The 24,748-nt window shown below is 39.2% G+C and overlaps 1 protein-coding gene and 1 long non-coding RNA gene across 3 annotated transcripts in view; one reads left to right on the plus strand and one right to left on the minus strand.

Moving 5' to 3' along the window:
* ZCCHC7 (zinc finger CCHC-type containing 7) overlaps positions 1-24,748 on the plus strand; it is a 215,735-nt gene that overhangs the window by 150,986 nt on the left and 40,001 nt on the right. The gene's annotated exons all lie outside the window — the stretch shown is intronic.
* Positions 1-24,748, minus strand: part of LOC128343009 (uncharacterized) — a 76,265-nt gene that overhangs the window by 1,758 nt on the left and 49,759 nt on the right. Inside the window, exons 2-5 of the long non-coding RNA XR_008315302.1 lie at positions 7,501-7,567; positions 4,380-4,521; positions 3,463-3,539; positions 1-343 (exon numbers count right to left, since the gene is read on the minus strand). The exon at positions 1-343 is cut by the window's left edge and continues 1,758 nt beyond it. This is a non-coding gene — a long non-coding RNA (uncharacterized LOC128343009). The remainder of the gene's footprint in view (positions 344-3,462; positions 3,540-4,379; positions 4,522-7,500; positions 7,568-24,748) is intronic.

Below are 24,748 nucleotides of genomic sequence, written 5' to 3' on the forward strand. Positions count from 1 at the left end.
CCGCAACACTCTCTGCAAAACAGTTTATATAACAGATAATGGCGTAATGACATTTTGCTAACCATAACATCATCAGTGGTACATTATTATCATTACAACAATAATAATTACAACAACAATAATAGTTAAAAGTCTTCTGGAAACACCAAGCAGCAATATTCTACTTACTTTGGTCCATTCTAAGCATCATGATTTCTCCCCACATATTTTCCATAGAAATGACATTGATTCAGTATTGCTCTGCTAGAGGTGGACATCATTAGAAAGTTGCCTCTTAATCAGCTGAATCTTGTTTAGGAGGCTTTATTTATAATCATAGCTGTTCAACAAATCTTCATTCTTCCTGTTTGGTAAAGCACAGGTAAAACTTGAGGAAACACAGAACTTTCACTTTAGCTAGTTCAGGACAATAGTTTATGTTCTGTTTTACAGACTTATGCAAGTTTTTATGTTTTATGCAAGTTTTTATTTCATAATTCATCTAACTATAAATAAATATTAGGATTTAAGTTGCTCATTAGAATTGTGAATGGCTTCCAATTAATTATAAAGTTTAATAGGATCAAGTAGTAATTCTTTTTTCTTTTAAATAAGGTAAGTTTGTCCATAGATATGTTTTCCTTTTATAAGGAAACAGAGTGTGCTTTCAGATATGTTCTATGTTCCTATTAGTATTTTAGGATGTTATGGATTTCCAGTTTTCTCTGTAGAAAGATGTTTAATTTATGACTTCTGTACTGATGATTTTAAAAAAGTATATCTTTGAAGTTTTACCTTTCTGTTTACACATTTTTTCTGTAATTGGAGAACATGAAAAGTAATTATGTTAAGGTTTATATATTGTGTTTCAGACAGTTGTGTTCAAATCAAATAGAGAGACAATATAGAGAAATTACTTGGGAATCGATGTTTTGGGCTAGTGATCAGTTCCTAGAAAGAGAGTTTTATCAAAACTACAAGAAATGTCTTAAAAATTGTTACATAGCAGCTAATTTATAAGAGCTGTAACCATTTAGTCATTTTAGATGGATTCTCTAACTTGTTTTTACTGTCTTACTGTAATGGGGTTCCGTAGCATATACAGGATTCCTTTCTGTGGAGACAATCCTTTATATATCATTTATCTGTAGATCACTATATTTCATTGATACATTTACAAAGATTTGCTTATATATAAGAAAATTCATGTTTTGTTTTGATTTTTTTAAAAAAAAAACTAACTAAATTTTCTGAAAAGTTGAGTACAAACAAGGGTGACTATAAAAATTACCACTAAGGGTGATATTTTAAAAATAACGTGAGACCAAATTTTTATTACTATAACACAAAGGTAGACAAAACCAAGGAAGTTAAAATACTAAATCTCAGTAGCCATTCCAAAAATGTGAACAAAATAAACAGGCATTTCTTTGCACTGTATATAAGTTTATACATGAATATACTAAAATAGTTTATTCTACACTTGTCGTCTCAAGTTTGGTTTAACCAAGTTGTAATGTCTCTTAATGAACCAGAATGCAAAGTATATATCAAATCTGCACACAAACAACAAATTTTGTATATTGTACAAATATATACCATGTAGATAATCTTTTAATCCCACTTATTATTATGCATGTTTGTCAGAGGGTTATACAAAATATGTGGTTAATTTCTCATGCATAAGCAAAATGTCCCTAATTAATCGTTGTGAATGCTTGTTCAGATCAACAGAACACAATATTTGTCACTTCTGGGGCTTTTGGTTATTTTTATTCATGATTTGCCTGTTAACTAAGAGATGGGGTGCCATCTATTGACTCATTGTAGCTATTGCAATGAAATCTAGCATCAACACAGATAATGATGTTTAAATAACATAGCTGATGGTTTAGGGTAGCTTCTAGGTTTTGCTTATGTTTTGTGGTGGTTGAAATATTAGCTGTTTGAAAAAGGTGGTGTCATTATGTCAGCCATAGCTTTTCTAAACCCAAGAACTCTGTCAGAATGAAAAATTATAGAAGAGAGCGGGAAGGGCAAGAGAGGGAAGGAGGCAATGTTTTATTTGTTGGAAAATATAACAGTGTATATAATAAAAGTACTGTAGGAACTTATTATGATATATTGTCATTTTCCCCCCCCTTTAATAAAACTCCCACAGACTTACAGCTTTCCTTTGGTAATTAGATTGTGAAGACAGCTCGTTCACATCTTGCAAAACAAAATGTTTTGCATGTTCCCAAGTTAGGCTTGTCTTTGACATATACTGTCTCAAAGATTACAGAAATTCAAAGTAGTTTTAACATGAGAAAGAGGTTTTGTTTGTTACTGTCATTGTGCTAGTGTCCACAAATGCTGTTTATGTTCAAGAAATCAGTTTTTCTTGCAAATTTTTCACTACATAGAATACCAGGTTTTGACCGTAAAATCCTTTTATAAAATGCATCTTTCTTCATATTGTACACAATATTTTTTCTAACTCTGGTCATTCAGGATAAAAAATATTTTCCATTTTTCGGTATGCTACATATTTGCTCCATAGATTAACCATTAAAACTACACTAAAACTAAAACATAGGTTTACATTTTTAAGTGGCAAATGTATTGGCACTGCATTTTTCACTGAGCAGCTGAGGCTTATATATATTTATCCTAAAATTAGGGGCTTTTTGGCTGCCCTGGTCCTTCTGACTTCAAATAAGTTTACTTTTAGGAAAGGGTGTGAGAATTCTCATTTTAAGATGATTTTATGCTGGGGTGTAGGGGTTGGATTCTTGTGGTTTTTATATAGTGGGGGGATAATTCACCATATTTGTCTGTTATGTCCATTATTAGAGGACTGGTGGTACTGGTATATTTGAGAAAGTCACATCAGCTAGGATCCAAAAAGACCTGTGTGTGACAACGGCGTACAACGGTGACTGATTTTTCCTGCTAGTGGCAACCACTCATGGGATATTGCTTTGAATTACCCGATCCTTGGCAAGGATCACTGCTAGTGGCAACCCCTCATTGGGTACTGCTTTGAATGACCCTGGCCTCGGGCAGAGTTTTTTAGGAGGTATGGGAGGTTACCACTATAAGGGAGGGGGATGACTGTAAAGACCATGTGTGCAAATAGAACTTTGAATTCTAGCCAGTTTTCTCAAAGAAAAGGGATTCCTTTTCTCATATATATCTACTCATGATTAGAAAAAGTCTGATCTCCTTCATATTTTCCTTTGGCTGGGGGAGTTTTCAACGTTTTCCTGAATTTACATAACTAATAGTTGTACAGGGTGATTGCCAGTCTTGAACGTACAACATGATATGCTTGTTCTTTTAATTTGTGGAGTTAGGCTGAATGGTGCAGTGTATATCTGGATGCCTAGTATTCCATGGTAATTTCACAAGATTACTTTTTCTGAAAGAAAATCTACTGTATTTCTAACCCTGTAACATACTTCTGCTAATAAAGTACCTGTAAAAGCAGTTAATAATTACCTAGATCCCTGGTGCTCTGTTGACCACCCACCGATAGCTATATTGTCACTTGTGATCCAGGCAAGCAGCATTTAACTCTGTATTTATAGAAACAAAATTATGTGTGTTAATATCAGGCTAGGTTTTCTTCAATATTGTTTTACAAAATATTGTTTTATCTAAGATCACAAAATATGTGTTTGTGTGTATTTGTCAGTGTGATTTTCTTCCAAAGCATTTTTCTTCCAAAGTTGACTTATTTTAAAATGCAGTACATACTGTATGGGGTAGAAAACTGGTTGTAGATGGGGTCAGCATTGGAATGAGCCATTATTTTAATTATGCTCAGTTGAGACTCCACATATCTGGGGTGTGATATGGCAGGCATAAAGTGAAGCATTGATCATCATTATAATTAAGTGGGAAATGGCATTTATGTTTTTTGCCTATTCTTTTGGGGCAAAAGGACTACTGTGTGGTTCACTTTGACATTCAGAGTAATATGCACATTGAATACTGTGCATTCAGAAAGCATTGTCCTGACCAAAATCTACAATGTAGCTTAATTTATGCTTGATATTAGGAACTTCAAATATGCAAGTAAAGACAAAGCTTTGCAAATATCAGATCTATTTTTATGTGGCTTATGATGCAATTGATAATCTAGATAGTTTTTACCTCTGCTTTTTTGTAGAGGTAATCATCCCACCCACCCCCGTTTTCCAGGGGATATAATCTCTCCTATTGCCTTGCTCTGTGCAGGCAGTAAGGCCCCCTCCCCCATCTACTGCCTTCACTCTTCTTGTTTATATTAAAAACCCTTCACCCCAAGATGGCCACCAACAGAGTTTTACAACCATCAGAATTTTTAAAGTACCAGACAGTATCATTTTACATGCTTTTTGACAGTTTGTTAATCTTACTTTTAATCCACTTACATAAAAAGGTGAACCGGGAGTTGCTGTTTTGGTAAGCATATGTAAAAGACATGAAGACACAATACATCTTTTGTGCTTAAATTTTGCGCTTGTATTTCTTTATGTACCATTATTAAAATTCTGCTTGGCCTGCCATCTTTTTCTGAAATAAAAACATAATCAGCCCTTTTCTTAAAACTGATTTAAGTCATTACCAGAAAGAAAGGAAATGCTAAGAATTAAAAGTGCAGCTACTGAATATATAAAAATAGCTAACCCTAGATTCAAAGAAATCATAAGAAACTTGATAATTGTCTGCCAGGTTTCTGCAGAAGAGGGATAATTTAGCATTTTGGCTGGATTACTCTAAGAGATTGGTTCCTCATAACTGCACCAATGCCTATCCTAGCCTGAACTAAGGCATTTGAACATATAAGCCTTGTAATGGTGGTGATGTTTACAAAGGTTTCTTTGTTTTTATTTAAAGCATTTTAAAAATAGAGCAATTCAACAATATAGTCTTTTTAAAATATACACAACTTTCCACCATCCTTTAGCCCAATCCAGTGCATGTTTACACAGAAGTAAGGCCCATAGTTTAGTTGGATATGCTGCCAAGTAAATGTGCATAGGATTGCAGCCTTCATGTTTTCGTTTTCAGATTTTTTTTTCAGTTGGGTAGGTTACACTGGATATTATCATTATTATTATTATTATTATTATTATCATCATTATCATTATTATTATTTATTCAATTTCTATACCGCCCTTCCAAAAATGGCTCAGGGCGGTTTACACAGAGAAATAACAAATAAATAAGATGGATCTCTGTACCCAAAGGGCTCACAATCTAAAAAGAAACGTGAGATGCACACCAGCAGCAGTCACTGGAGGTGCTGTGCTAGGGGTGGATAGGGCCAAATATAAACTAGATTTAATTTGAAGAACATAAACCATTTCTTAACATTTGAAATTGTAAATCACATTTATTCTCAGATGTCTTTCTGACAAATTTGACAGATTTGACAAAATGAATTAATTTTCATATTTGAATTTAGGGAGGGGAGCTCAGTTGTAATTTTGAGTAGAATACAATTGTGCTGAAAGTGAAACTTGTGCTGAAAGTGAAAACCAGTTTCAAAATAATCCCTACCTCTAAGTGTGTGTGTGTGTGTGAGAGAGAGAGAGAGAGAGAATTTTGCATTTATTTCTTGGAAAGCTGTGCATCGAATTTTGAATAATTGTAAATGTGTATTAATGACTTTGCAGGTTTTTAATTTATTACGTTGAACTGATCATGATTTTTCTGATTGCTTGTTTTATGAGATTAGTTGGGGATAATGGCACAAATGGAAATGGTCAACATGCACAAAGAAATATAACACATGTGCACTGAGAATCCCTCAGTTCCAAATATATTACTTGATATTATCAGATGAGCGGGTTTCAGCAGCACCTATTTGTAGTATTACTGGAGAAGTCACCATTATGCACACTTAGTAGGAAGTAAATTTCATTGAATTCAGTGGAACTTCTCTGTAAACATGCATGGGATGTTTAGGTTTCCAACCAGTCAAAATACGCCTGAGATGCTGCACTTCTGCGATAAGGTACTTTTTTGAAGCAGGGTAAGGATATTTAACTCCCATTGAAATTGGTAGGATTTAACTTAAAATGTAATTAAATTGCATCCTCAGTGGTTTAAACAGGGCTGCAATCCTAAACCCATTTACTAGAGAGAAAGCTCTGTTGAACACAGAAGAATTTCCTTGCAGGTTAACATGCATAGGGTTGCTCTGTGGATGTGCTTAAACCAGTAAGGATGCAGTCCAATATATCACATTTATGTTGTACCAATTTCAATAGGAATTAAATACATTAAATCTTGTACAGTGATTTCAAAATACACAAGTTGAATATGGGTATTTTGCATGCAAATGAAGTGCTTCCCACCACTTTTTTAACCTATACTGGGTATGGATGCTGAATAATGTCGCCTTCTTAAGACTGAAAACGTGTTGATGGTTTTAAAATACAGGCAAGGTCATTTTCTTACAAAATAATATATTTGGGCAAAAGGATTACAAGTAGGTACTGTTGTTACTTTATATTATGTGAATAAAAGTTAGCATGTTAAGGGTTTGGTGTTTACTGGTAAGAGATGGGAAGCGGGGGTTCTCAGAGCATGTAATGGTGTTGGTTATTTGTGCACTGGCCATTTCTGTTTGTGCTGCTGCTAAGACTTAGCATATTGGAGCACAACTCTTTCTTAATGCATCTGATGTAGGCCACTGCCTACAAAAACCCAAACTATAATAAATTAGTTAAAATACTTTAAACTACCCAGTTGCTACATTTGCTAAAAAATGGCACCTTATTTTTTAATTGTAATGTGTACAATCTATTTATAAATATTTACCCCAATTATGTTTTTGAAAGATGTTAATTCATGACTAGTCCAGATTGTTGATGGGGGCACCCATTTGAATTCCTGTGCCATTCAAAACAGGATAAAACACTGACACTCAAATATGCATTCAGATCTGTGTCAGATTTACAGTTGCAGTTCCTGATCCAGCAAGCAATGGGCATATGGAATATGGAACACTGATTAAATGTGCAGATCAAATCAGATGAATTAGCAATAAAATAGGCACAGGCCATCTGTTTTAATAATCCATACATGCCACTTTCCCCAGAACATTGTCAGAAATACTGTACAAGTTTATTTTAAGCGTTCACTCTGAATTATTTCAGTTTTTACCTTCCTCTAGATTTTTGTGGATTTAATCATATACTATAGCATCTCTTTACCTCTTTTATCCCTAATTTAAAACTGTTAACAAATTTGGGGGGAGGGGGAGGTGTTAACTAGTAGTTGAAGAATATAGGGTATGTTGTTTGAGTGGGGCAATGAACTCCTCAGGTTCAAGAATTAACTCAAGTTGCAACAGGCTGTTAATAGTGGAAATGAGATGTTGAATACCCGATGGTTTCTTAAAAAATTAACAGAAACTTCTCAATATGCTGCAATTATCCAAATAAAACTTTGTATTATTTGTATAGTGGTTTAGAATTTCTATATACATATCTCTGTATACACACACAGATTAAACAGTTAACTTTTCCAGAAAGTTCTTACCCTGTTTTCTTCTTAAAATTTTATTTGAGGATTTTTGTAGTACACTTTTTCATAACCGTGTTCCTTTCTAGAACAATCAGGGACAACATAAAACGAACAATAAAGAAAGCAAAATGTTAGGAATAAAAAGGTAAGAGCTGGTTACAATTGTTAGAACGTGTCAAAGAGTTGTTTACACAGACAGTAACAAGGAAAGAGATAACTAAATTTAAGATGCTCAAAATTAATAGATAGAGATTAGGAATTTTCCTCAATCTCCATTTTCAAAATAGATTGGTTAAGCAGACCCATTACCAAGCTGCCTTCTGCTCTTTTTAACATGCAGTGAATTGTTTTGGTCCCGTAAGCATGAATAATACTTCTAAACATTTTAAAGTAGCATTGAAGCTAAAATACTTCGGCATCAATTCTCTGAAAAATCAACCATGGAAGAGTGTCTTCTAAGTCAGTGGAACCAGTCAGAGTGTGTGATTTTTGAAGATTTCAGACTCAGTTAGTTATTTGCAAGAGTTCTACTTTTATGCATAGTATCCAAGTCCTTTTCTTTGCAAATACACTGGAAGCTATGCCCATTAACGTGCCTAACTATAACCTAGCTAAGTGTAAATATTAGGATTTAAGCTGATTTAGTCTATATAAATCAAATAAATAAATAAACAAATGGATGGATGGATGGACAAACAGCCTTCAATCCATATAGGCAGGCTAGGATTTTGAATTCATTCTATATTTTTGCACTCTGGCTTATATTTGCTACCACAATTTTACTTTGTAAGAGAGGAATTCCACTAACTCTTAGAGGGTCTTCCAGTTTTCTTTTATGGTAGTACACTGCAAGTCACTCCTATATCAGGACTTCTCCTCATGCCTAATGCCAAAACAGAGCTATACCAAGGATATCAAAAGCAGCTTGTCATAACCATATCTGACTCTAGAGAGTTCTCTAAAGAAAGTTCTTCTGATGTCACAATATTTATCATAGAATGACTTGCTGTTGCAGTCCTAGGAAATAATACTGCAGTGCAGGCCATTGCCATTGGATGTGGCTGCCCTCTTTTGTCCTTCAAAGTCTACTTTGAGCTCTTAATTTGTGTGCTGAAAAGCAGGACTTAATCAAATTTGTTGTTTTCACAAACATTAACTGTAATTTAAAAATACTTTCCCTTGTATTTTCACTATAGTAGATGCTGTGTGAAGCTACCTATTTGTTCTTTGCTGGATTAATTTTTGTGTAGATTGTCACTGAATAAATTTGACTAAGTATTTTCAGACTTACTATTGCAAAAGTTGTATTGTCTATATATATATTTCTCCTGGGTGTGCCCAGGAAAAATGCGTCCCGGCAGCCCAGCTGATTGGCTGGGCTGCGGGGGCGCCTGATTGGTCCAGGAGAATTGCCTGGCTGGGCGGCTGCGGAGGCAAGGCGGCGGGCCCGGCCACGGTGGGCCAGGCGGGGGCAGCGGGCCCGGCTGCAGAGGCAAGGCGGCGGGCCAGGTGGCGGCGGCGGGTGCGGTGGCGGCGGCGGGCCAGCTAGAGGCACAGATGCTCTGTGCCTGGGCCCACTAGTACTTCAGAAATTCACATGGGAAGGATGGATTTAGAACTGTTTTAGGTGATCACTTGTATGATACCAAGTCTTGCTAATAGTTGTTTTTGGTGTGTTTGTGTGTGCGCGCACACACACACCCCAGTTCCCAAGCCCTGGTGTGTGTGTATTTTATGATACTTAATATGTTCCCTTTGCTACTGTCAGTGGCACCTGAAGTGGTTAACACAATTTTTACAAATGTAAAAAAAAGAGAGCAAAGTTGATATAGAACATACAAAAACAAGTAAAACTGAGAGAAAGAATTAGTCATATAAAATCTCCAAATTTAACATTCAGTTTAGCAGTCAATTGTTAGTTCAGCAGTGGAAAAGTAGCTTTGTGGACAAAACTCTTTTTACTGGACATTGAAGTAGACCACCATAAATACCTTGCAAGCCTTACCAGCAAGAGCATACCAGAAAACACATCATGCTGTGCCCCAGCAGAATGAACCTGCTTAATTACCAGAATACAGAGTAGGACTTTATCCTCTGATCTTAATGAACATATAAACCCTGTTTGAATTATTTTTTTTACTAGCAAGTGATTGAAAAGTGACGCCCAGAATCATATAGTCTGGCACCCCATTCCTAAATCTCCTTCACCATCCTAATAGCTGACCAGAGAACAATTTGTTATGGGGCAACTAACAGAGTTGTTTTTGTTATAATTATAATTATAATTATAATTATATATATATATATAAATTCTCTAAGGCATACCCATGGCTAATCCCATGTATGGCAGCTCTTGCAAGAGTTAGTGAGCAGAAGCACCCTGATGATTGGGCAGTAGAAATTCCATATGCAGATAGGGAGAATGAGCCTGTGGGAGCAGAAGTACTATGGTGATCGGGCAATGTAGATTCCATATGCAGATAGGGAGGAGGATCCTGTGGCACCCTGGTGATTGGGCAGTGGGGATTCCAGATGCAGATGGGGGGAGGAGCCTGTGGCACCATGGTGATCCGGCGGTGGGGATTCCATATGCAGATGTGGGGAGGAGCTATGAAGATTAAGGACAGTTGGAATGCAACTGTTACTGGTCAGAAGATATTCTTGACTGTAGAGGAGAGGAATCTATCTATATATCTCTATAAGGATAGTGGGCAGGGGTCTGAAAAGAGAGGGGTTGTGAGGAAGGAAAGAGCCCCTTCAGAAGAAGGAGGCTGTCATTGTGTGAATTAAATGAGAAAACAAGATCTGTTAATTCAGGAAGTTGAGAGAGAAAGAAAGAAAAATAAGAAGGGAGGGGAAGAAAAACAGAGGGGAAGAGCAAGTGGAGGAGAGAGAAAGAGGGAAGGGCGAGGGTTGGGCTGAGCCTGTCAGCAGCCTGAGGGGAACAAGCAATCAAGCACTAGTCTGCAGATTCTCTGCACAGGTTAAGCTAGTTGTTTTTGTTTTTGTTATTAGACATGCTACCTGTGCGATATTTTTGAATGTGAACTTTGTAGCACAATAAAGAGTAAGTGGAAACTTATTCCACAATACAGTTCCAAGCAAAATCAGATGCATGAAACGGAGAGCAAATGCTTAAACTATTAAAAATAAATCTATGTTACAAGTAAGGAGTAAATCAGGAAGGAATACAGTCTTGACAGCAGAGAAAAGACTGCCATGATGACCCTTCTGGAATTTGAACTTTTATCTGTAAATGTTTGTAGCAGAAAATATTTTATCATACAAAAGCGGAAAATGTAAAATGTAAACTCTGCTGCGTCTACTACTCATGCATCAATTTTATTCATGTCATGGTGATAGTCACTGTCAGTTGCATTGTGAATAGTATGTTGGATGTACTGGGAAGACCTCAATTCAAATTTCTGCTCCCCCATGAAGCCTGCTTGATGACCATGTTGACCTCTCAGCCTAACCTTCCTCGCTAGTCTTATTGTGAGGACCATAACCGTGTATAGCCTTAAGCTCCTTAAATGGACAGTATGATATGTAATATGTAGAGGGGGTGTGTGTGCAATAGGGTCCTTTCTATTTACTTTTCTTGGAATATATTGGCAATTGCTACTAATGTTGTTCCAGAAGATCAAGTTCTCTTTCCTCTGGCTCTGTGAAGTGTTGCTGTTGGGTAGGGCTGCTCAACTTTGGCCCTCCTGCAGATGTTGGCCTACAATTCCCATAATCCCTGGCTGTTGGCCACTGTTGCTGGGGAGCATGGGAATTGTAGTCGAAAAACAGGTGGGGGGGCCTACATTGAGCAGGCTTGCTGTTGGAGTATATGTTTTTCCTATACTTCAGGTTTCTTAATTTGGTTGGAACAGTCCTGGTTTACAGAGCTCTGTCACAGAGGAAACCCCACCCTATAATTGGGATATGTGTGTGTGTGTGTGTTAGTGAACGTGTATATAATGGCTCACTGTGAAAGCGTCAGGACTGATATCTCATAGAACTTGTCTACCAACACTGTATATAAACATTTTAAATCTTCAAAAATTATAATTGGTTACTAAAACTAAGCACCATTGAAATCGAGACAGGTTAGTCATGACTAATCTAAGTCCTATTAATTTTAATAGGACTAATTTAGTCTGGATGGTACCCAGAATTTCACTGAGGCTCAAGCAAAGAAATCAACACAAATGTTTTCTTTTACATATAAATGTTTCCTCCCCACCTTGCCAGAAATATTGTTTCCCAAAACCTTCATGATAAATATACAAACTGTGTGCTTTACTATCAGTCCATTTTCTCTGCTTCTCCATGCTCAATGAGAGAGGGAAATACTGAAATGGAAACATGGAGGAGGTGAAGGGTAGCGAATGAGAGAGTAGCTGACTGTTGAAAGTTTTTTTTTTATGTCATTAGCTATCCATACTTCAGTTGAAGTTTGCAAGGTTGGGGAAAGGAGGCAATAGAAGGAGATACTGAAATTTTAGCCAAGCTTTTCAAGGCAATTAACTCTCTGCTTAATGTTTTTATAAATTGATTATTGAGGCTGGTTTGACTAGCCACACCCTCTCATAGAAGCAAGCTCATGAGGCTGACAACTGTCCTTCAACCCTGTGTTAACCATGTTTGATATCAATGAGACTTTCTCCCAAGTACTTATGTAAAAGACTATATGTATTTTTCAAGCAATTTCAGATTAAAAAGAAAAAGTGGTATCTCTTTCCCCTGTTGCTCAGATCAGTCTTCCTGTATTTTCCTTGATGACTGAGAGGGAATTGCTAATATTTCCTAAATTCTCTGTTGATAATTTAACCATTGCCATGTTTTGAGAGCATTTACAGTTAATCCCTCTTTAATTTATTGGTAAACAGCTAAGAATAAAAGTTTTTTTAAAGGGAAAAAAGTAGTCTCCCCCTTCTAATCCTTAAATTAGTCATCATATTGGCAGGGTCTTTTGTGAGTTTTAATTTTTGATTTTGCATTATATTAAGAAGGACCTTTTCCTGTCCTTAATTGTTTGCACACCTCTCATTAATAAACAGGCTCTGGCCAGTCACTTCACTCTAAGCCTAACCTACCTCACAGGGTTGTTGTGAGGAGAAACTTACGTATGCAGTACACCACTCCGGGCTCCTTGGAGGAAGAGCGGGATATAAAATGCAAATAATAATAATATTTTATTTTATTTATTTAAAATATTTGTATACTGCCCAAAACTTGTGTCTCTGGGCAGTTTACAATTAAAATTATTTAAAATATTAAAACAATTAATTAAAATCATTTAAAATATTAAAACATTTAAAACCCAGTATTAAAATTATTTAAAACTATAAATCTAATTAGAAGCCTGGGTGAATACATGTGTCTTCAGTACCTTTTAAAAAGTTGCCAGAGATGGGGAGGCTCTTATTTCAACAGGAATCCCATTCCAAAATCAAGGGGCTGCAACAGAGAAGGCTCATTCCTGAGTAGCTGCCATATGAGTTGGCAGCAACTACAGGCAAATCTCTCCAGATGATCTTAGCAGGCAGTGGGGCTCATGGCAAAGAAGACGTTCTCTTTAAACACCCAGGCCTAAACTGTTTACAGCTTTATAGGTAATGGCCAGCACCTTGTATTTTGCCCAGAAAAGTATCAGCAGCCAGTACAATTCCTTCAACACAGGAGTAATATGGTCTCTCCTAGATGACCCAGAGACCAACCTGGCTGCCACATTCTGAACCAACTGCAGTTTCTGCACTACATACAAAGGCAGCCCCACATAGAGTGCATTGCAGTAATCCAGCCTAGAGGTTACCAGCAGATGTACCATTGTTTTGAGGCTGTTCATCTCAAGAAATGGATGCAGCTGGCATACCAGCCGAAGCTGATAAAAAGCACCCCTGGCCACCTCCTCAACCTGGTACACCAGGGAGAGGTTCGGATCTAGAAGCACCTCCTGACTGCACACCTGTTTCTTCTGGGGGAGAGTGACCTCATCCAGAACCAGCAGATCAAAATAGTCTCTCAATTTTTGACCCTGCACAATAAGTACCTCAGTCTAATCTGGATTCAGCCTCAGTTTGTTATCCCTCATTCAGCCCATTACTGCCTCCAGGCAGGCGTTTGGGGAGGTTATGCCGTCTCCTGATGATGTTGACATGGAGAAATAGATTTGGGTGTCATCAGCATATTGATAACACCCTGCACCAAATCCCCTGATGATCTCTCCCAGTGGTTTCATGTAGATGTTAAACAAGATCGGAGACAATACAGAGCCCTGAGGGACACCATACGAAAGTTCAGATTTTGAAGAACAGTTTCTAAGAGACACCGTCTGGAATCTGCCAGTGACGTAGAAGCAGAACCACTGCAAAGCAGTGCCTCCCACCCCACCCCCAATCCCCTCAGACGTTCCAAAAGGATACTATGGTCAATAGTATTGAAAGCCGCCGAGAGACCAACAGAGTCACACTCCCTCTGTCAATTCCCATTTGGAGATCTATCAGGCCGACCAAGGCAGTCTCCACCACATAGCCGTCTAGATAATCAGTTTCCTTCAAAACCGCCTGGAGCTGGGAGGCCACCACCTTCTCAATCACCTTGCCCAATCATGGAGCGTTGGAGACAGGCCTGTAATTGTTTAACTCTGAGGGATAATTATTTAACTCTGAGTTTAATATCCTGATCATAAGCACAGAAATGGGGCATCTGGGGTAGAAGAGTGGGGTGGGGTGGGGTGGGGTGGTAGTGCCTAATGGGTGGAGGCTACCACACAAATTGCAGGGAGATTGGGCAAAGGGCTGATTTTTGGTGAATTGTTGAAGTTTACATGTCTTTAAGGTTTTTCTCCTTAATGGAGGTGTATCGTTTCACGTTGCGGGGAAAGGGGTGGCCTAGAGCGGTGTGGGTTTGGTGGTAGTGCCCAAGGGGGAAAAGGAAGCTACCAGAATTTTTTCAAAGGATTTGGGCAGAGGGCTGATTTTTGGTGATTTGTTGAAGTTAGATTCTCTGGTAGCAAATGAGTGGATTCATGGTTTGTATTGAAAATCTCATTTGCTACCAGAGAATCTACACTCAGAACACCTCAGAAACAACAGAACCCTGTACCCCATGGGTTAGAAACCCATAGGGGTGGTTGGCACCCTATGTGCACAACACTGCCATTCGCTCTGGGCCACCCCAGCACCCCCAAGTGCACTTATGGGGCTGCTGAAACCTCCATGATTCCCTGTGGAGAAAAACTTTAAAGAGATGCGTAAACTTCAACAATTCAACACAAATCAGCCCTTTGCCCAATCACTCTGCAATTTGGGTGGTAGCCTCCACCCATTAGGCACTACCACCACACCTGGCTCTTCCGCCCCAGATCCCATTTTATGCCCCAAATCTGCCCCAAAGACACTAAAACTTCAACAATTCACAGAAAATCAGCCCTTTGCCCAATTCCTCTGCAATGTAGGTGGTAGCCTCCACCCATTAGGCACTACCACCCCACCTCACTCTTCTGCCCCAGATCCCATTTTATGCCCCAGATCTGCCCCAAAGACACTAAAACTTCAACAATTCACCAAAAATCAGCCCTTTGCCCAATTCCTCTGCAATATAGGTGGTAACCTCCACCCATTAGGCACTACCACCTCACTCCACTCTTTTGACCCTACGACCCGAAATACAAGTAGACGTTAGATTAGTCCTTTTTGCATTGAAGTCAATGGGAGGCAAAAAGGCGGGAAATTCAAGTAGACGTCATCAGAACTCAAAATGGAGGAGGAAGAAGAAGCACTTTATTGGCCACAAAATGGAGGGCCGAAACGACAAATTATTCGGAGCTGAAATGGGGGTGATTCGTTTCGACTCCAAAACATTTCAGGAGAGAAAGAGAGTGATTAGTTTCGGCAATGAATCATCCAAAACAGGCAGTTTCGGGTACAGATCGTTCTGTACCCGAAACGTTTCGCACATCCCTATACTACATGTCAGCACTGTAACTAAGGTATTTCCCTTAGGAAATGGAACCACTCTGGGAACAGCATCTGTATGCTTGTATACAGAAAGTTCCAAGTTACCTTCCTGGCGTCTCCAGATAGGATTGTATATACTCCGGTCTGTAACCCTGGAGAAGCCGTTGCCAGCCTGTGTAGACAATACTGAGCAAGATAGCCCCATGGTCTGACTCAGTATATGGTTGCTTCCTATGTTCCTAATCTGTGCTGGTGACAGTTGGCATTATGTGTCATGGTTTTTCCTGTTGTAAGTAGATGTATTTTTAACTGTAGTTGGGAGTATTAATGATGCAGTTTCTTAGGTGGTCAGCAGATGTCTCTGGGCAACATGAACATTGTGAAAAAGAAAGGAGATGGGGACCAGAAACTCAGAACAATAGAACATTGCTTGCTCCTTGCCCTTGCAATGGAAGCCTGACTTTCCATTGAAAATAGTGGCACATTTTAAAGGTAATTAAAGACAAGCCAATGATTTTTCTCTATTTTTCAAGATGCAGTCACCTTGGCAAAAAACTTTCAGTTTGAAAGCCATTATGCTCACCTCCAGTGCTGTGCTTCCCCAGTGTCTGTGGGGCGGGGCTTTAAGAGTAACAGAACCCTATCAAGCTGCTCCAGTGCCATTTGGGAAGGCATGCATGGAGCACTGGGAAGCAAGGTGAGCCCATCCACTAGGTGAACTAGGTGGCTGCCAAGAACACCAAGCAGGGAGTAGTGCTGATGGCCTGGATCATGTGCCACCCAGCGAGCCAAAAACTGGGCTGGCCTGCCCACTAGGTGGCCGCCTGGGGCAACAAACTGTGGAGTGTGCTGTTGCACCTCCTGTTCCTGTGGGCATGGGCACAACTCCCAGAGTCTGAATCTGTGGTTCCCAAGCTGGGGACCTCCAGATGTTGCTGAACTACAACTCCTCACCCACAAAGAATTGTGGCTGGGCTGATGGGAGTTGTAGTTCAGCAACATCTGGAGTCCCCCAGCTTGGGAATCACTGATCTGAATGACTGGGTGGGTGACTGAGCACGCGCTCCTCATCGCTGTCACCTGTCTGACCGCCCAATTGCTCTCAATGCTGCTGCCGCTCCTGCCTCTGCCAGCTGCTTCTGGGCAGTCAGCCTGCCATGGCATGTTATAACCACATTGCTGTGTTGTGCAGTGATGTCATTATAACACATGTCATTGTCCCTGCCACTGTCCGGAAGCAGCCAGCCAAGCAGGAGCAATGGGCGAAGGCAGCAGAGTGGTGAGGACAGCAAGTGGGCGGGAGGGCGATGGGGACTGTCTGCCTGCTCTCTCGGATGGGGACCGCGTGCCCACCTACCCATCCACCTGCTCATATGATGGGAGGCACCAGCCTGCACAGGCAAAGGGGGCACACACCCCAAAGCCAGACTTTGCTTGGGGTGCCAGCAATCCTTGGGCTGACCCTGCTGGGAAGCCTAGTCCTTCCCAGTGCTTTTGCCATAGAGCTGTATGGAGAAAGCACTGGGAAGGACTGTGCTTCCCAAGGCTCCATGTGTGCCTTCCAAGATGGTACTAGGACTTGAGAGAGCTCAGTTTCCCTTACGAGTCCCACAGGTACTGGGCAAGGCACAGTACTGCATGATAAGAACAGTTGCCTCTGCACGATGCCAAGGGTGCTGTGTGGAGTACTCTGCTTCAGCCAAAGTTTTGACTTTCAATTAGAGAGTTGCAGTTAGGGTCAATAATTCCCAGGCCTTGCATTGAATTAAGTTTCTAAGATGGTGGTTTTCTGGGTGGGTGGGGTGGCTGTACGTTAGATCTGAATTTTCGAAACCCTTAGATATTCTGGAAGTCCAAGCAACCCACTCACTTGGAAATTATATGTTAGATGTTTGTATTTGTGGAACCTATTAGCTGAAGGTTCCTCTATGCCTGAACATGCTTTTGTTTTATTTGTGAATAAATTGGGACGTTTTCTTACATAGTTCATAACCTTAACATAATCTTCTACTAGAACAGCTTTTGAAGATGCAGCAGTATGCAGTCTACCGCTATAGAGAGCTGTTCATTAGAATCTCTCACATAATGAAGTATTCTGCATAGCTCAAAACTATGCAGCATGCTGAATCTACAAACGTTCTTTCAAAAAGATACAGTACACTTCGCAGTCCTTACAACGCTTTTCTCCTCATTACCAACAATAGATCAGAGATTATCTGGCGTGTGAGGTACAGTTTCATATAAGCAGTCTACTCAAGATCACCTAATGTGGAGTAGTTACCCCATAACCCACTATCTGCTATGCCAAACTGTCCAAAGGGTTAATCAGTGAATTGTTCATGTCACTTGTACCTTAAGTGTATGCTTGCCTTCAAATGGCTGGATCCCAGCCCTGACCCTCCATTGTCCACCAGACCATGCCCCTGGCCTCACCCAGGTACTTATGCACAGGAAAATTTCTGTTGTTATATGTGAAATTAGGCGGGAGGATGACTTGCCCAGAATCAAAACGGCAAAATTTTTGTATCTCACCAAAGGTTGCGCTGTACCCCACTTAATATAAGTATAGTGTGGAATTTGGCCATGCAAGCATCATGAACACCTATTGGTGAGTTCTTTTTGTGACATGTGATCAAATGATACAACTGGGCTTATGCCTGCACTGACAATCATATGATTTTAAAAGGATGTGGGCAGTGTATAAAATAGAGAGCCACCATAGCGTAGTGGTTAGAGTGTTGGACTAGGACCGGGAAGACCCGAGTTCGAATCCCCATTCAACCATGAAACTCACTGGGTGACTCTGGATTAGTCATGTGTATCTCAGCCTAACCTACCTCACAGGGTTGTTGTGAGGATAAAAATAAGCATGTACACCGAGCTCTGAGCTCCTCGGAGGAAGTGCAGGATATAAATGTAATAAATAAATAAAATATATGTATAAACTCTTTTTCCACTGTTGCACCACAGATCTCTCCTTTTTCTTTTAAAAGTAGTGAACAGATATCCACCTGCAAGGGTGTGTCCCCACCCCTGACTATACATGAACAAGATATATCGTGTTGGATCAATGCTAGTGTAAGCATATAACTGTAGGAAAATGTGGTGTGTTAATCGTTTGGGAAAGTCCTAGGTGGTGATGGTTTGTTAGCAGCATGTAGTTTGGTATAATTTGAAACTTCTGTACTGTGACATTAAAGATTTCACAAGTCTTCAGTGACACAGTAGGAGAGGAGATGTGCTACACTTAATATCTCTGTTCGTTCTCTCTCTCTCTCTCTCTCTCCCCCTCTCCCTCTCCCTCTCCCTCTCTCACGCATTTGGCGTGTGTGTGTGTGTGTGAGAGAGAGAGAGAGAGCGAGAGAGAGCGCGAGCATAATCAAGCATAAAATCGGCTTTAGTACCTGTTAGTTTCTCTTATCGATGACCCATTGATCAAGGGGTGTATTATATGTTGGTTCATACCATAGTTTTCTAAAGTTATTCTTTTTAGCCTACTTGCCTTAAGGAACGTAAGCTTATGAGCTCACTTGACTTTCTGGGTGTGTGGGTATCCAATCTATTAAAGATGGAGGATGATGTTCTAGCATGCGTTGGCATGCCATCGCATTTGTAATGATTACTGCAATAGAATATGATTTTTTAAAATCCTCTTGCATTACATCTGTGATCATTCTAGCTGGCATGCTATCTTCAGACATTGGCAGATGCATATGTTTTAGAAAACATATGCAGCAACAGAGTGTCATGGGAGCCGACAGCTCCATTTGATAACTTGCATCTTATAATAACAAAGTGAGCAATGATGGAATGAAGATTTTAGGGGCTCATGATCATTTTTGTTCTCTCTGTATTCTACAGATTTGCATAGTCCTTTCTAACTAGATCATATCTTTGGCCACTGGTACATCTGTAGTCAGTAGCTGACATCCAGACTAAAGTCACACTTGACCAAAAAATAAAAAAAAATTATACACGCACAATAGGGGAGGGGTGAATTTTGCCAATCTCCCCTTCCCTCTGCAGCTGCCTTTCCCTCCCGAAAATATGTCTCTGAGTGTTGTGGGACCTCTGAGGCATGTTTTCCAAAGCCACAGTGGGCACCCTTGACTTTAACTCAGCTGATTGAAGGGCTTTCTCTAGCTCAGGTCATTTTTGTTACTTTTCTTAGAACCCTTTTTTAGTTCTTCCATATATATTTAGGTTGGACAAATACTCAAAATTTGCACACCATTTCCTAATAATCCAGTTGTGCTTAGTCATGACTAACATAGTCTGGATCCTGCCTGCGATATGTAGGGATGTGCATGAAATTCGTCCAAATTCAATTTGAATCAAATTCAAATTGATTTGATTTGGACCTACTGAAAAGTGTGCAGATTCATTCAAATCTATTTGAATTTGCCCAAATTCAAAACAAGTTAAATCGAATTCAGGTGAATTCAAATGGATTCGAATGCATCTCCACTCTGTTCAATGGATCCAAATCAAATAGATTCGAATTGAATTTGGGCGGATTTCATGCACATCTCTAGCGATACCATCGCCACAGGTTTATTGACTGCTTCCTGAAGATTATTATGTACCCTCAAAGTAATTTTTAATGCATTGATTTTGTTTGTGCTGAGCTATGCACATTGTAGACTCTCATGATCTCTCTGCTGGATTAGAACACATCACATTTTAGGTGGAGAATTTCAAATTTTAAAAAACACTTCCTACAATAAAAAGCTATGTCAAAGAGACACTCTGGTCTAGAACTGCACTCCCTAACTTGCTCCCTAACTTTTGTATATGCAGAGAGGCTTCTATATGAGAGAGCATTCAAATATTCAGTGGCTGACATCCAGACTAATATTGCATGCACTGAAAAACGTTTTGCGCACACAGTGGGGGAGGAGTGAGTCTTGTTGAATTCCACTTCCCTCTGCAGCCCACTGTGCCTCCAAAAAATATGTCCCTGAGGGTTCCACAACCTTAAGGACATATGTGTGGAAGATACAGTGGGCTGCAGAGGGAAGAGGAGTTTGGCAAAATGCATTCATTGTACACGCACCTACAAGCTTTTTTCAACATGTGGAATGTTAGTCTGGATGTCAGCCAGTTCCTCCATCAGTCTGAATTAGTATCACATGGGTCTGCTGTTTATGTAGGTGCCTCCAAGATGTGAAATATGTCTCAAATGACAAATGATTATGCAAATATGGCTGGTAAGTTATAGCCGCCACATCCTAGCAAACAACTCTAGCTTAATTCAAAAGCATAGCCACTCAAGTCATATGGTATGGAAAGAATTCCATATGGTAAAACATGGTGTGGTGGCTTAAAATGATTTTCATCACCTTAATACACATGAGGGTGGGTGAGAGAAAGGATTGTATGACTACATGGGGAGCTACTTCACATGAATGAGTTTCCACATGTAGCTGCCTCTAGTGTTTCCTTGTGTGAATCAGGTCTGTTACTTTTATAAAGACATGTCCGTATATTAAGATAAAACAATTTCTTCCTGGTAGCCTGATACTTTATGAGAAGTTTATAATATTTTGAATCTTTGCTATCATAGGACAATAAGATCAAAGGATAATACAGCATGTGATTTAAGATATACAGCAGGAATCCTTAACTGCATTTTTGAGAACTACTTTCAGAACGCACGCGCACATGCACAAAATGAAAACTAAAAAACCACTTCTCCATATGTATTATATATTCCTTTGTATTTGGGGTGGTGGGGGCGGTGGTTTCAAATTGTGAACCAAAACAATATATGAGCACAGATTATTAAAAGAAAAAGGAAAATGGTTCTGTTTTGCAGGTTATTTCAGGAACTTCTTGCTTCTGTACATTATGGTTAAGTATGGCGAGGCTAAATACCAGGAAAGGAAACAATTGGAATGGTACTACATGTTTCTAGAAGATGTAGCTATGCTTTGGTAGTATTCATCTGCTGGATTGAAAAATATTGCAGATGTGTTCATACAGGTCAATGAATAAATAAATATTCATATGTTTGCAAGATTATATATGGTATGTGCATTACATACACTGCACTCGTGCTCTTATAGAAAAGCACGCTAGCTTCCTTCATAAGCATTCTGATAAAATGTGCATAGGGTTCAGATACAGTGTCCTCCTCCTCCTCTTCCCCTTCATTCCCAATCAGTATCAAAGCTTGTGATTCCTTTCCATCCTCTTAACTAAAAGGTTTCTTTGTGAGCTAGGCCATTTGTCCATCATTGTTTGAGGTCCAAACATTGGCAAAATACCCTGTCACTGATCCAGAGTGTTGTGAATGGCAGCTCCTTTCTGACAATTGGTGGAGGTGCCTAGAAATATTCCTGAGAGGATTATTTAACCTTTCAATTTAGGGGGCACAAAGCCTTGCTGATTAATGAACTTTCTGATGGATGCTGATAAGCGGATCTGTTTCTTTATTTCCTCTAAAAGTGATTCCTCCTTCTGCCCCATATTACTATAATCTTAAACATAAAATGTGGCAAATAGATTAAAAAAACAGCACTGAAGAGTTTATCTGGTTGGCAAACTGAAGGAGCTAAATTAAAATTGGTAATGAAAGCATTGGCTGAGCCCTGTGTATGGTTTTTAAAATGTGCTCTGTATTTTGAAGAGACTTATTCTCCAGCTTGCCTGGTAATGACTCTGCTTTTGGTGCACAGTCCGGGACTGGCTTCTGTTATCCCCCCCCCCCCCAAATGAGTTGTGTTATCTGGATGACTGCAGACACATATGCATCCCCCTTTCTCACTGCATGGGCAGACAAGGTCGATAGCATTACAAGGTATTTGTGGCAGTGCTTGTTTCAGTTTTCAGAGCTGCCAGTTTCCAGCCAGATTTGAATTACAAAAGAAGAAGCTGGCATGAAAATTGAAAGGGTTTATCGGCTAGTCTGAAGCCTCATAGCACATTGCTTATTTATGCAGTCCATTTGCACCAGGAAATATATAAAAAAAAGGAAATACATTTTTTAAATAAGGTCATAAAGACCCAGATATGTTTAAGATGGCAAATAAAATATAGATACCTATAATATCTTTCCAGGAAACGATTTCACTTAATGTTGCACATTACTTTAGAGGAGCATTTATGTTGCTGTCATAAATTTCTGTGTTTATGTCACTATACAGGTAGTCTCTGGGGATTAAGCAGGAAGCCTCTGCTAACTTACTTTAAAATTAAAATAGAGAAGGGGTCTGTGGCTCGAGAGCTCCATAGGAAATGGCTGGAGTTTAACGCACCACCCTATTTAAATAATGCTTTACATTCCGTGTAAAATTAGCTATGGCCCAGTGAATATGTGGTATGGCCTTTGGGGAAAATTGGGATGCCTTTTAAGCCATGAAGATTTTGGAGCATTTAGGAGATGGCTTTTCTCTATTCTAGAAGGGTTTGTACATGTACATATGCACATATGCCAATGTCTGTATCGTGTTGTGCATGTGTGCTGTTGATAGTACAAAAAGTGTGGTGTTGATAATACAAAAAGGGCAAAACAAATCATGTTTCTGGAATTCTCCATATATATGTAAGAATTTAATCTTACATCAAAGCTAGGTTTTTCCAGGGTTGCCCCCCCCCCCGGCACACACACGCACACACACACACACACTCTCTTAACATTTTCACATAGTCAGTGGTAGTTATAATTTGCATCTATTTAAAATTCATTAAATAATGCCTTTTCTGTGGAAGACTATCGTGTCATACCACTTGTATTGTGGATTGAGCAACTTGCATGTCATTTTCTGGTTATTTGCACGTTTTAAACTCTTTGGTTTTCCAATTAAGAAGTTTGGCAACTGACAACTTACCAACCATATATGGAAAGGTAAGAGCACACTTCACTCTGACTGCAACTATGTATCTTTAAGTATTTCCCCCACATTGCTCATTCTTCTTCGGCTTAATCGCTGCTAATAAATAGAATCATTCTCAGCTTTAAACCTCATATCAAAGTTCACAAACTAAATATAATTTACAAAATGAAAGCTTTTTGGAGATGAAAGTTGTGGTTGAAATATATTTACGTATACTAAGAATGTACTTTAATATAGAATTGGCAAACACCTAGCCCATAATATATAAATAATGTTCTATTAAATTTACCTTAAAATCAAAAGGTTAAATTTCACACTTCCTGTAAACTAATGATGTTTTGGCCAGTTTTTCATGAATTTTCATAAGGATTTTTATTACGTAGCATGTGTGGTTTAATGATGCAATCACTCGATAGACTGAAAAGGCTCCAAAGGAGCCGTTCCGGTCTGTTGTGTACATAATACATGTTTCAAAAATCTGCCTAATTAGGGAATTACCCAATGGAGTGGGCACCTATTGAGTACATGACATGATTTAAGCCCCCACCCCCCAAAATGCATAATTATGACATTAAATGATACCTGGTTTTGGTAGGTTTTTAAAATCAAGAATTACTCACAAAAGTATGTCTACTAAAAGGAAGAAAAATCTAGCATTTGTATTGAATGTAGTGATATTGCAGCTGCAATTATTTACTTGCTCCTGCTTGCCTTGCAGTGGTATTACCTGTAGGGTCATGCTATAGTCCTTAATATCCAAGGCAGACTGTCATAAGCGTTAGACATGCTCCTTGAATGTCACATTTTTATGTCCATGATAGTTATCCATACTTTGGATTTATTTGTATGTGCCATGTGTCCCTAGGATTTGGGACACATCCTAGTAGTAGTAGTAGTAGTAGTAGTAGTAGTAGTAGTAGTAGACAGATCCTAGTAGTAGTAGTAGTTGTTGTTGTTGTTGTTGTTGTTTACACAGTCAGACAGGTGTTATTGACTGGTTTGTTTTATCCAGACATCAAGTCCTTCCCAAAGACCTGGGATGGCTGAATTTTATTGTCAATGTTGTTGACAATAAAGAAATTTCCAACTGGACCACTGAAGTTCTCATATGCCACCCAAGGGTGGATGCTTCCCTGCTTAAAAAATGAAGAGAGTGATGGAGTGCTGAAGTGCTTCACAAAGCAGGAAAAAGAAAAAAGAACAGAGCGTGTTTCTGGTGACTGGAAGAGGAGGGGGAAAGATACATGCAAGAGTGGAAAGAGGAAACAACTCCTCCCTCCCTCCCTCCTCAGAAAGGCAATCAGCCCACCCATGCTTCCACGGAAGCCAGCAGGAAGCCTATATCTGGAGCAAACTAACACACACAAAACAGTCCTCCCATATTCAACATGGCATGGGGGGAAAGTGGTGCCCTCCAACTTTTATAATGGATTTCAGGGTCATTTAGGACAGAAAAATATGGATTTCTACAAGTAT

The sequence above is a fragment of the Hemicordylus capensis genome, chromosome 2 (assembly GCF_027244095.1).
Source record: "Hemicordylus capensis ecotype Gifberg chromosome 2, rHemCap1.1.pri, whole genome shotgun sequence".
Lineage (NCBI taxonomy): Eukaryota > Metazoa > Chordata > Lepidosauria > Squamata > Cordylidae > Hemicordylus > Hemicordylus capensis.